General features: G+C 32.7%; 1 protein-coding gene across 1 annotated transcript in view; it reads right to left on the reverse strand.

Annotated features, from left to right (window-relative positions):
* Positions 1 to 13,964, reverse strand: part of LOC149411878 (protein Wnt-5b-like) — a 141,020-nt gene that overhangs the window by 77,651 nt on the left and 49,405 nt on the right. The window lies entirely within an intron of this gene.

Consider the following 13,964-nt stretch of genomic DNA (forward strand, 5'->3'; position numbering starts at 1 on the left):
AGAGTGGTTAATATCATCTTCAATGAATAAATATTTAATTATTAATTAGTAAAACATGGCTTTATCGCCTGTAATTCAGATTTCAATGCTGGATATAAATCCCACTTATCTGTCTACGGTTTAGAATCATCTTATTAATGGCGCAAGCTAGCGTAGCCAGTAGGGAAATATAAAAAAATTTATCAAAAAGAATTGTTACAAAATAAAAGTAACAATAAAAATTAACAAAAAAATGTAACAAAAAAAGTGTAACAAAAAACTTTTTTTTTTGTTAAATTTTTGCAACATATTTCTTTATATATATTTCCGTTTATTTTATACTTAACAAGGAAATATAATAAAATGTATCGAAAAGAAATGTAACAAAATAAACGTAAAAAAAAAAATTACAAAAATGTAACAAAAAAATGTAAAACAAAATGTTACAAAAAAAAGTGTAAAAAAAAATATTTCAAAATTTAAATGTAAATACTTCAGAACAGGTCGCACCTAGTGATGAAGTTACATTGTATGAAACTGTTAACAACATTGGCACTGACACTGAAAAACTGATCTGATGTATTATTTTACAGAAAATTGTCCAATAACAATATGATATCACACCGATAGAAAAAAAACTCAAATAACAGCGAAAGAAAAGCATGTGTAAATTAAAATAACACTTTTGCAGTAAGTGGGTAATTAAACATTCTACAGTGTGTATAATATGTTAATATGTATAAGTCATTTGTTTATTTGCCCATTTATATTTATATTTATTTTATCTCATTAAGGCGATGCACTACGAAGTAATTTAAAATCATGTGTTTAAGGTTTGAACATTTGGTCGCCTTATAAGCCCAGAAAAAAATAATGTATAGGCCTATGAAAACTGCTTTAAAGTTAAAATTCTCCTACTTACGAACCCATTTTCGGTTATGATTGTATTGTATAATGTGGCAAATTAAGTTATTTATAAAATGATCGAAAAACATTTAAATATTTGTTCCTGAACATCCACAGAATAAAATAAAAGGCACTTTTTGGGCATGTTTTTTTCTTGCATAAATTAAAACAGGTGGATGGTGTTAAGCGGGAATTTAAGCCTTATCGCCATCTACGTAAGATGACGTAGTGTATCGCCTTAAAATCAACAGTTTGCAATACGCTTGGTTTATTCTTGTGAAATCTACTTAACTAAAAAAACAATTTAAAAAACTTTAAAATAAACCTTTTTTTACCTATTTTACAAATACATTGCATTAAACAAAATAATATATTAACAAATGAACATGTATTACATTAATTTATATAATTATATACAAAATTTCGACTACCAAATACGGACATATATTTTACGAATAAAGGAAAGAAAAAAAAATGCAACATCTTTTTTTGTTGTTGACCGAGCGAATCAATGTCCTATTTCAACTCGACCGTCTAACATCTGCTTGTAAATTGGTTTGTGCGTTCCGTTTCCGATTTCGACAATCTATTGTATCTTCTTTATCATTCAAGCCAGCCTTAATTTGAGTCGATTATTGACATTGAGTATGGTTCAATAAAGATATATTTTTTTAAATGTTATATCTTTGTGTTTATTTGGACCTTCATTTTCGATTTTTTTTAATATTATGGTACCTACCTGCATGAGGAACGTTTGAAAAAAGAATTGTCATTGATATGGTGACATTTGAACAAATTGTATAATTCCTTATTTGAATTTTTTTAGTATGTAGGTATGTAACTACGTGCTTACAAATCTTACAATTTCAGAAGAAATATAGCTTTTTTACTAAAAGTAATCATTTTCCTCTATTTACGAAATTTTGTAACCGTAAAAAAATACCCATCAAATTATTAGAGAAACGTATTCCTATTTTACAATTGATTTGATTTCCATTATTCATTAGTACCTAAACTCCTAATTTATTTTACTCCTGGCACTATTTGCGCCTGGTAGATTTCAGTACAACACTCTACCTCCCCAACAGTTAATCACGATAAACTCCACCATTTTCACTGTCCAAATTTCATCAAAACGTGAGACAAACTTATAACAGCGACAAACTCAACCATAGAACAACGTCAGAATGATCTAAAATCTTACATCGAAAATGGTCATAAAACCAAATATAAAAAGTACATAATATACATGATCAAGGCACTTTTTATAAAATGCTGTACAATTTCTTAGTCGCTTCCGACTTATTAAACATTTAATTCGTAACAATTATGTATTTAAACTACTTATTTTTTAGTTAAATTTGTAGATTTATTGAATCCCCTATGAATTTGTAGATTACTCAATGCGCATGCGTATCTTCACTTTTCCACTACAAACGTAACTTGAGCGCCGCCCCTAAATATTGATTTTATACGTCAAACCCCCGCTCCGGTAAGAGATAAGATAATGCCATAACAGCTCAACATTATTACACGCCACAAGAGGCTTTATGTAGCGGGGTTAAAGACATATTTTCCTGTGACCATATGGAAGGAAAATGAAAATCTCGACACTCGTGAAAGTTATCGTGTGATATTTCTGTTCTCCTTGTATTCTTGTTAAAAATCCAGAAGGAAGGAAACGTTTTGATGATGTGAAAAATAAAAAATGTTATCGTCACATTCTATGGCAAAAAAATAACTATTACGTACATTATCGTCTGTTGTTCTGATTCTTGATATGACCCGACTGGATTATTTGATTAACTTTTCGTTCTATGCCTTTTTCGGATATCCTGACTACTTTATAATTAACTATCATTAACTTCTCCGTCAAATATTCTCCTTACACTCCTCTCTTTGTTCATACGCTCTACACGCCCGTACATTCTAAGCGTTCTTTACCAAACACACGCCTCAGAGATCTCATTTCTATAAAATACCTACTGAATGAGTTACCAAATAAAATTATCTTTAATGTGTCTATAACTCACAAAACAAGAAGAAAAATGCTTGCAAAGATTGTATTGAAAAGCTTGGGTGAATTATGTACAATAAAAAAATTCTAGTCTAAGGTTTTTGCCCTTATTGCGCTGTAACGTAAGCGATAATCCGTGTTTCGTTCTCCTCACACGTTCTGTGTGCCTGGCATTTTTCAGCGGATTTGGACAATCTTAAGCGCTAAAGCCTTATCCACCCCCTTAAGCCTCCACTGGGAAACGCCGATACTAAACCACCGTTAGCGAGGCCTTACGAAGTTCGTTTTAAGGCTTTCACGGAACAAATTTTAATTTGACTATCTCAATTTTTCATGATAATTACTTTTGAATATTATATCATAGTAAGTACGTTGTACATAATATATAAAAATAGAGAATATTAATTAGAGTTATTTGAACATTCTGTTAAAATTATTTTTTTAACGTAAGTAAAATTCGCAAAAAATTCAAATTTTAGTTCGCTAAGTAGGAATTTTATGTCCGGGTTAAATCTTCCCCATAGGAAAAACTAAACCGTTCCACACACTTTTCCACAAATGATCATCTAGTCAATCAACATTATGCAAGTGCGTTATATAAGCAAAATAAATACAAAACAATACAAGAACAACACGTCAACTCACTAGATCAAATGGGCAAATAATTCATCGACTCCAGATATTTTCATTTTTGGATTCGGTTTGGCTCGGTAGAACTCTTAACAGGGCCTATAAATCCTATTGATCCCTCAACATAAATATTTAAAAAATCTTTCGTAATCCTACATGTATTTAAAATGACTGATTTTTGCATTTTTATTTAAAAATTTTTGATAGATCTAATACGTCTAAATTTTTAATAAGAGAGCTAGGTATAATACATTTATTATTATGTAGGATATTTTAAAATGCGATACATTCTTATCTTACAGAAATGTGACGAAAAATTAACGACAAGCGTAATTTTAAACATTTTGTAATTTACCAACTATTTTTTATTAACAGCAAAATTTATTGAACGATAAAAAAATCATTTTAACGAAAAAATTCATTTTAATTTTGTAAAAAGATTTCGTTCTTGACTATACTTCTAGAAATTTAGAAAGCTAAGATAATGTTGTACCTAAAAAGTGAAGTCGTAATGGAAACTGAGGCTTTCCACGATTCCATTGGCCGAGCGTTTTCTCCGAGCGCTTGCTACAGAGCGCAGGTTTACTGGAAAGTTCTACGCCGCGCAACCTCCTCACTTTACTGTGTTCCTGGTAGAAAAATGTCTGGAATGCGGGAATTTGCTCCCGAACTCTCGTGGCGCTACTTCCCGCCTCATCTCGCGAAGGAAATATCTGGAATGTTTCGCATTCCAAACCGCGGCGGTCTCATGCTCTCCGGACAAGAAAAATTCACCAATTCGAAGTTTCGCATCATATTTTTGCGCTTTCGATGAAGAAATTGTTTTCTTTCGACAAATTGGATATTTTCATAATCGATCCTTCATACCACATAATACATTCGAATGTAAGAAAACATTTTACTGCAACTTCTTACTTTAATGTAAACATTTTAAAAAGAAAAAAAATTAAATTACTTTCTTTCAGTGCTCTCCAACTTTTGATCGAAAATTACAATTGACAAGCTTTTGCGGAATTTCGCGAAATATTTTGCCAGGCAAACGTTTGGAACGCCAGAATGGCGAATCTCTGTTGCTTTCTACTCTCCTGTTATAATAAGCTCATAAGCAGAACTTTTCATAGCGTACGGAGCTTTCTCATTCTAACAGAGATTCGCTTTTTCTTGTAATATCAGTAATTAAATTAATTTTATTCTTAACATAAGAATTTAAAAAAATTAGATTATAACATTTTTAGAAGAGTTTTGCAATTTAATTTTAATTTTTTTAATTTTATGTATTTTTTATGTCTTGATTTAAAGGGGATGTGAAAAGTACGAACGAAATGTAGGTTATTTTTTCCTTTTACTGTATGTTCTCCTGGTGAAGAAAAGCCGAAATATGCAGAAAAATCCATGTTTTTGTGAAAACGGTTATGATGGAAAAGCTAAAAGCATGGAATATTTTATACGTGTAAAGCTTTTTTCCTGAAAACAACAATGCTGTACGTATTTGAAATATCGTATTATCACTATATTGTAGTGCATATTACCAGTAGGTACCGCTTATGACGTAGCCGTTAGAGCTGCTACGCTACGCGACATGCGCATTCGTAGCAAAAAAATTCACCTCCTCGCATTTCTGCGTCCTTGATAACATTCTACGCAGAGGAAAACGAATTTGAGCTTTCCGTTAAATGCGTCAAATGTGAAAACGGCTTTCCCTACCCCGGGAAATGCGCCAGAGTTTTCCAGTAAGCTCTACGGCGAAACACTGCCTCGTGAATGGCACGTGAAATACCCGCGTGATATTCTGAGATCCCGATCCAACTAGCCTCCGACGTTAGAATTTCCTGAAACTCAAGGTAATCTGAAATATATACAACGTAGGGTAACTAAATATTTAAAAATAAATATTTACTTTTAAGCGGATTTCATTTTGCAACCAATGCAAGAAAACTTTCTTCGTGAAGAAATATCTAATTTCGGCGTTGAAAACTAATATTTTTAACAAATATATTGCATTTTCGGTGAATCTGGACATGAAAATTACGTTAAAATATTTCAAATTGCCTGAAGATTCATTCTCCTGAAAACCTGAAATTGAAGCCCTTTCGTAGCGTGAAAAATTACCAGGAGCACATATAGTGGAATCGGTGTTCGGAGGCAAATCGGTCTTAGCTACGTATTCAATTGAACGTACAAAGCACTCGTTGAACTTCTCCCCCTCCCCTCCCACCCGCAGGTTATAAATCACTCTCGTAAAGTGACACATTGCCAATATATCCAATTGAATTCATAAGACTAACGCGATTGTGGTGCAGTTAATATATCCCTTTTCATTCAATGGAAATGATTTGCTTGATTTCTATTGTCTTATTGGGGTGAAGTATTTGAATTGAATAAAACCGGTGGATTTAACCTCGTCAAGTTTATGTGATCCGGGTAGTTAGTTCACCTCTGACCTGTTTTTTTAATGCCTATTGCGGCCTTTTTCCAAATGACCTTGTTTGTTTCAGATGCTCTGAACAATCGAATATGAAAAGGGTTTTCGTTTTTAGCATAGCGAAGTCCTGTTTTCAATTATTTTGTGTTTAATCTATCTGTCACTGTATATTATGTCTTGTAATGTTATTCATCTGTCTCTAATTTCTATATTATGGTTTCTTTTTATATTTTTGCTTTTGTGCATTATTATTATTATTGTGAAATCGACCTGCTTTGAATAGCGGATATTTATAATGAAAAAATATTATAACGAAACCTTTTTGTATTTAATAAATTAATAAATTTATTAAATTTAATAATAAATTAATAAGTTCTGTTTCAAGATGGTGGCCATTTTAATAGTTCAATAAATATCTTTTATTCAAATGTGAAATCGTCTTGTTTATTTATACATTATTATTTGCATTTTTTCAATATTACGGTACCTACCTGCCTGAAGAATGATGGAAAAAAAATTGTCATTGAGATAGTGAAGTTTGTTTAGAAAAAAATAAATTTTCTTTTTTGAAATAAAAATTATTGTTTTATAATTTTTACTATTTTCATAATTTTCTAAGGCATTAACAATGTTAAATATCTCTTCTAGCCAATTTTAAAAGTGCAATGATTCTATAGCTTGATATAATTATGTATCACTATACCAGTTCCCCTTGTAATAATAATATACGTTATATAAAACTGGTACCTTTTATAATTCCATCCCTGACGATATTCATGTTAAACATATCATTTGGTGCAGATCATATCAGAAACCGGTCTGACGAATTCGTTCCAGGACTCCGATACAGGGTAGTTAAAAATTAAAATAATTACTTTTTCCCAATAAACTTAGTTAAGAACTATTCTTAATGTTGAACTGTTGAACAAATGCTTAATTTTACTTAAATGGTGTTTTAATACTGGTAAATTTTTTTTGCACATTGAAGTTTTGAAACAACCGGCTCAATATGAAATAATATCAAAACTTGAATAGAACATTCAGTGAACTTCAAATTAAACTTTGATCAATTGTTATTATTTTGTGAAACAACCCGTCCTGTTTCATACTCCAAGTCCATGGAAATGTGGAAATGATTTTTATACGTAACTTATCATTTACTCACTTTTCGTTGCTCGCTTTGAGAATTCTTAGTTACTTGAATTCTTACTTCTAAGTCATTAATTGAAAAAATAATAATTGGGCTCTTGGAAATATTGAATATGGGCAGCTACATAATGCAAAAAACAAAACGTAAGAAACTTTTCAAGATCTTAGATGACCTGAAAAAAAATTAGAAAAAGAAAGTACATAAATGACATTTGTCACACTACACTGGTTATTTGTATATCTCGTGTGAGAGCGAATGAGCGAAGATAGGAGTGTAAGGAGGATATATGATGCAAATGCGAATGGTAGCAGAAGTCGGGGACGTCCGAGGAAGACATGGCACGATCAAGTGAATCAGATACTCGAGTCGGGCCATGTCAAGAGTCAGAATAATAGAAGAGTATGTATGTGAATGAGGCAAGAAGTGTATGCCAAGACCGAGTTGTTTGGCGGTCCGTCCTCTCTGCCTACCCCTTCGGGGAAACGGCGTGATGGTTAGTTAGTTACTTAGTTAGTTCTAGAGTTCAACGGCTTGGCTTTAAAACGATATGCCAGCCAATGTGTTTCCTCCCTCCTACAATATAGGCTTTCACGACTCCCGTTCAGTCCTTTATCTCCTCTAAAAGACCCTCCACAGCACCCCCAAAAGTGGCATAGTCAATAAAGGACAAACATTATTTTTTCGGGTTTTCGTGGTGTGGAGTTAATGTTTAAAAAAGTGAGTGTTTCTTTTCTTCCTGTAGAATTAGTCAGCCCCCAATTTGAGCTACAGAAATGATTTCTGACAAAAGATTTGAATAGGTGGCCGTAAAGATCATTATCCACGCATGACAATTTCTGCACAATGCAACGCACGCGGCCCGACTGGGCAGGCAGAGAATGGGGGCTCCGGAACTAATCGTAGAGCTACTAGAAGTACGGCAACCAAAGTGAATCAGTTTTGTTACATACTTGTATTGCAATACTAGTCATTCTTTTAATACAAGTAATCTGAGTCTTCCTTCAAGTTTTTAGACTGAGAGGTAAAAGCATTCCGTCATTTTGACGTCAACCAAAAAGGTCGCTTTAGTTGTCTCATTGTTAAATTAAAGTAGACTAGAATGTATTGTTAGTTGTGTAACTTGTTTATAATAACTCCTAATATCGATTTAGTAAAAAAAGCTAGAGTATTTTCTAGTAAAAATATTAAATGTATGTAATGATATCTTGTACCTGTTGAATTCTTCAGTCGAGGCATATAAGTACATTTAGGTAGCGAAAAACTATTTTTTAAATTGTATTATGAAGCCAAAGTAGCAGAGATTTAAAGATAACGGACGAAAAAAGTAGCACATAAGAAAAATTATTTTTTTTAAATTCTAAATATCACCTCAAGCAAACTTCACAAAGCCAAAAAATATTTTAGGCCTTGTAAAATTATACAAAACTATGAATGTCTCTTATACATAGATAAAAAAGCGTTAAAACAAAAACTAACAATATGTTCTAAGCGTAAGAGTTGTGAAATAAAATAGTGAAAAAAGCAGTGATAATATGCTAAACTAAATATATAGTATTAATAAGTGCACGGAGAAAAATGATCCTGTTAAAAAAGATTATTCATTTAGAATACATGGAGAACACGTGTTCTTTTCCTAATAAATTTCATGACGCAATGCGTCAATATCAGTATGTCAATATCAATATTTCTATGAACACGTGAAACGCCGTCCTCATAAAACATTCGCTTTTAACTATACATTGTAAGGAACTCTGTTAATTCATTCTTCAAAAGCCTGCAATCCCGTTTTTAACACGACAACGAATAATCGTGAAGAGACATGAAAAATTGGCTATTGCGATATGGTGATTTTTTACGGGATAAATGTGCATTTTGACATTTCGATAAGAATAAACGAACTTCGTAGCTTTCGACCAAATAATGAATGATTCGTATTATTATAAAATAAGAAACTAATATAATACATTCTAAATAATTTCTATGTCGATGGTTTGGTCTAGATTGAATAGCTATAAAATGGAGAAAAAAACTGCCTTCTTTCACTTTTTGCCGTAAAATATATTTTTCGACAATTTCCTTAAAAAATTAAGGCAAAATATTCAGATCTTATGTTAAAAGTTATGACGTTGCGACAACAATGAATCAAATTAGTATTAACTATAGCTAATTAGAGCAGTCAATCCAATAAATTATTCAAGACAAATCCCATCACGGCCATTACTCTAAATCCCACAGTTTTAAAAGCTCCCCTGTCTTACTACCCGGAGCGCATGAAGCGAGGGAGTAATCTACCCTCATTTGCCACTCGCTACACGGTTACAAGCTGCACGGAGATAGTACCTAACTAGTAACCCCACCCTTCAAGCAAGTGCGGCTTTGTCGGGGTATCGCATCGCCAATAGGGGTGATTGCTGGTATGATTGTATCATATCATATGAGGGGTAAAGGGAGAAAAGGAGAGGAGTCCATAATTTGGTCCAAAAATAAAACGAAATACACAATTTTGTTCAGAATCCTGTCTTTTTATACATGCAAGAATAATATTTTACATGATTCATTTGCAGTACATGCTAATAAATGTGATTTAAATAAAATGCCAATAGACTAAAAAAGTATCCACATATTTTATTTTTACATTAGCTCCCACAAAGTAGGCCCAGAGAAATCCCTCAGGGGATGTCATCTTTGGGGATACTACGTGGATGGTTTTTTTATGGAAAGAAAGGAGATCAAGTTCTAGGATAGAAGAATCTGGAATCAATGGTTCCGGGAGTGACGCACGTGTGAATCCATCCCTTTCACTGGGGTGCAAGGCGATGGGTCGAGAGAGTCCAGCTGCAGGTCAAAAGGTCTCCTTAAACCAGTCTCTCCCAATGTGGCAAACGCATCCGCCGCCAATACCTAGACAAACCTCACCCCATAAACTCGGGCACCCCTGCTAATCACCAAAAGTAGCTAAGCACTTGGGGTGACCTATGGCAGAGATCTTGGTTATCCAATCAATGGTTTCCGGGGCGGCGGTACTAATACCCGCCTCCCAAATTGAGATTGTCGAAGGAGATTTTCTAATTGTTAACAATCAAAATTGAGGTTAAATATATCTGATGTGAAATTTTTAGTTCTTAGCTACAACCGAAAACATATAATGGTATGATTGCATTTCACAATGTATATTTTTTTATGTGTAATATGTGGTAACAAAGGCTAATAATTGTACTTATTTATTTCAGATCTGATTTAGATTTCAAATGAAAAATATAAAGATTTCAAAACATAAATTAAATTTTCTCTTGCTGCTAGACATTTCACAAATTTACCTTACGAACATTAGTTATAATTTCGTTAGACTTTTACTTACTAATAACATATGTTTTTCTCTAATTCTTGTACTTTAAGACAGTATATTCTAACATCAGAAATTCCAGAGGATAACAGGAGAAAATCCAGAACATTGGTATTGGGTATTTCTTACATTCTCCACATTTTAAATTATTTTGAATTTAATTGAATATGTTTGATTATTTTGATCGTAAAATGTTGTTTTTGTAATATTATATTGAAAATTATTACAAAAAAATACCTTACTACGTAATACAAGTAATTTGATTTCGTAGTTGTTAATATTTCACTCTCCTGAACAATTTAACGAATTGTGACTTTACACCTTCTTTCCCTGTACCCTTCATATCACGATATCGTTATCAGGGGGAATCGTTATCTTTTCGTTGTTTATATTGTTTTTATAATAACTAACTCTGTGGTAATACTAAAGGTATGATCTGACATTATAAATGTTGTTATCATTATATAAAACAATATTATTTGAAGCCTAAATGGTGAAACCGACCGAAAATGCAAATGTGACCATATCATTTCGCACACTATGATGGGTTTTTTCAGAGAATTTGAACAAATCATCAAATTTTTAAGTTGATTTTCAAGTTCTGTTTAAGGTTTTATTCAAGTTCTGTTAATATTTTATATGTGTGAAACAACTGGTTAATGTCAGAACCTGCAAAGAACCTTCAAAGAACAAATCCTATGAAACAACACATCCTTAGTGTTTAATCGTATTGCAATTTTTTATTTTGTCCCCAACGTTGGATGAGCTTAAATCAGAATTTTTCGTAATTAGACGTAGACACTCGTATTTTTAACATCGAGTGTGCAATATTCCATCACGAAGTATTAAAATTCTGCTTTAAGGGGTGGTAAAAAGTTATGGGGGTAGTTTTTCAAAATATCATGTAGACTGTCACTTCCTCTTATTTAGAATATTGAGTGTTCCGTCACGCCGTTTGCTTTTGACAGCACGTGTGCTGACCAATAGTATGGTCAGAATTTGAACTGTGTAGTTTAAATTCACACACGTCAGCTATAACCACGGAGTGCCGTGAGCCACACAATCGCACAAAACCGTTCGTCCTGTGAAAACCAATGCGTACACTATCGCCGGTTATTTATAGGAATAATCCCTTAATACGTATTTTATCGCAACCAATTCAAAATAACGAGTGCTGCCGTGCAACGATCACCGTTCCAGTGCTGACAGATGATTCTCGAGATACAGATTTCATTCGCCACCCGGTAAGTTGATTGTGAATTAACCTTACGAATTGTGCTTTCGCATTCGCCTGTCATAAGCCATAGGCTTCATTCATGCTTTATCTGTGTGGAATAGCCCTTTAAAGTACGGCTATCCCAACCCTTGTTCGTTCCTCGAACATTGAGTGTATAAAATTTCATCTATATTTAGAATAACATTGTAGATTTGTTTTTAAAGGCACAGGCACCCTTCGTTATAAAATATATTTTCACATGTTTTTGATAGTTTGGTAGTATTTGCGCATGCCGGGATTTGACCACAGAGACCATCAAATTGATTATGGAATGTAGTATTTCGTTGCACTACCACTGCATAACTTCTTTGTCGACCTCCTTGTTCGGGGGGTAAGGCTCTATACTAGCAAGCCGAAGGTTGCGGATTCAACTGCCGGCGTGCGCAAGTAAATTTTATTTGATTAATTTGTGTTATTTCACTATTTATTCATTTCAAACAATATATAGTACACTTGCGGTGCGTTACTTTATGGCTTTAGCCGTGTTTGGTGACCAGATCCGAATATCCAGGTACTCCCCCATCTTCCTCTTTCCATCTCCTTCCACTCCCTACTGCCTTCAGCCTCACAACATACCCCAATTGGGGATGCCATAATCGCACTAGATCCAGACAGTTGGGAGCAGTTGGGACTCTTGTGCGGTTTCACACATTAAAAAAAATATTATTTTTACCATCATTATTAAATTTATTTAAGTATTACAAAAATACGTTTTATTACTGTAAAAAATATTTTCATGTCAAACGTTATCTGTACACACACTGTTGACAGCGACACTGTTTATACGGTAAGATAACAATGATATGACGTCACATATAATGTAACGTTTACACATATGTCTGTCTATTTCATAGAACTCTTGTGTATTCTTATAAGCCCTAGTTATATATTTACTGTTTGAAAATACTGTTAACTCGTAAGACCTTGCATATTCTACGCTAAACGTTTTCTGGTGAATAGGAAGCCTAGAAAGATTAATTACTACGCGTTAATGACTCATAATATTATTGCTACAACTGATTCATGCACCCTACGATATGCATTTGGTTACTTATTAAGGCTCAGTAGTAAGCATTCAAAAAGAAGAAGACGAAGAGAAGAATGTGAATACATTTAATAAAACACGCAAAAATATCTCGACGCATCTAAAGAAACACTGCGAATTGTTTCACCCCTATAACATGATAAATAACATAATCAGGGTACCGATTCTCCAATCCAGGCCGCTCGCAATCGCCGTCGAAAGTATTCTTATTCTTGGTTTTTTGTCAAGTTACATACTTACATACGCCAAACGTCAAAAGTCAACGTGGGTTGAACAAATCGTTGTTCGACTGGAATGACTTCATCGAGAATCGAGCCCCAGGTGAGATTTTTTATAATTTTCAATGCAGAATTTGCGATTTTTTTTTCTGTCGAAGGAATATCACATAATTTGTTTTTCAACTCGACATTTGCATAGGGATTATTTACAAAAATATACATTTATTTTTTTTATTGACAATTTTTTTGATACATACAGGTACATATATAATTACACAAAATATAAGGTAGTAACAAAAAAATCCCACAAAGGCGAAGCATGTGCGTGGGCATTATAAGGTGAAAATCAAAATAGTGGTGGTTACATTATCTATGGTTAAAATGAAAAAAGAGATATGAATAAAGAAAAAAAAATATGTATGGTAAATATAGTTATTTTTGAGTTTTTAATAAAAAAACAGTTTCAAAGAAGTTAATTTTTTTTTTATAAATTTAGATGGTAACATATTATCATATATAGGTATCATATTCGTATAATTTATGGAAAAAATTCTCTCACTTCTAGATACTTTTTTCTAGATACATTTTTTCTAGATAAATTACCTTTTAACATTTATGTGAGATCATAATAACTTGTCTAATGGAAGTATGTTATATTTCGGTAGAAATTCGGAATGCGGGGCCATTTAATGTCTTCTTATTTCTCTCCTCTCTATTTCAAATGAAAGAGATATTTCTGTTTAACTTGGTGTATCCTTTATTGGCTGTAGAATAAATTAACACAAACATAATTTGTAGACAAATGCCAATTCACTATTTGAAGACTACAATTACAATTCACTACATTATCTAAATTCTTACCATTCCATTATCTTCGTTTCGTAAATATAATTCTGTATGAGATTCAGTTGCAAGTAGGTGGTACTGAATCATATCGTAATAATATTTGAATTATTCATTAAAACTAGTTTTTTTATT

This window comes from Hesperophylax consimilis, chromosome 24, assembly GCF_061612785.1.
Source record: "Hesperophylax consimilis isolate HC1 chromosome 24, BYU_Hcon_1.0, whole genome shotgun sequence".
Classification (NCBI taxonomy): Eukaryota; Metazoa; Arthropoda; class Insecta; order Trichoptera; family Limnephilidae; genus Hesperophylax; species Hesperophylax consimilis.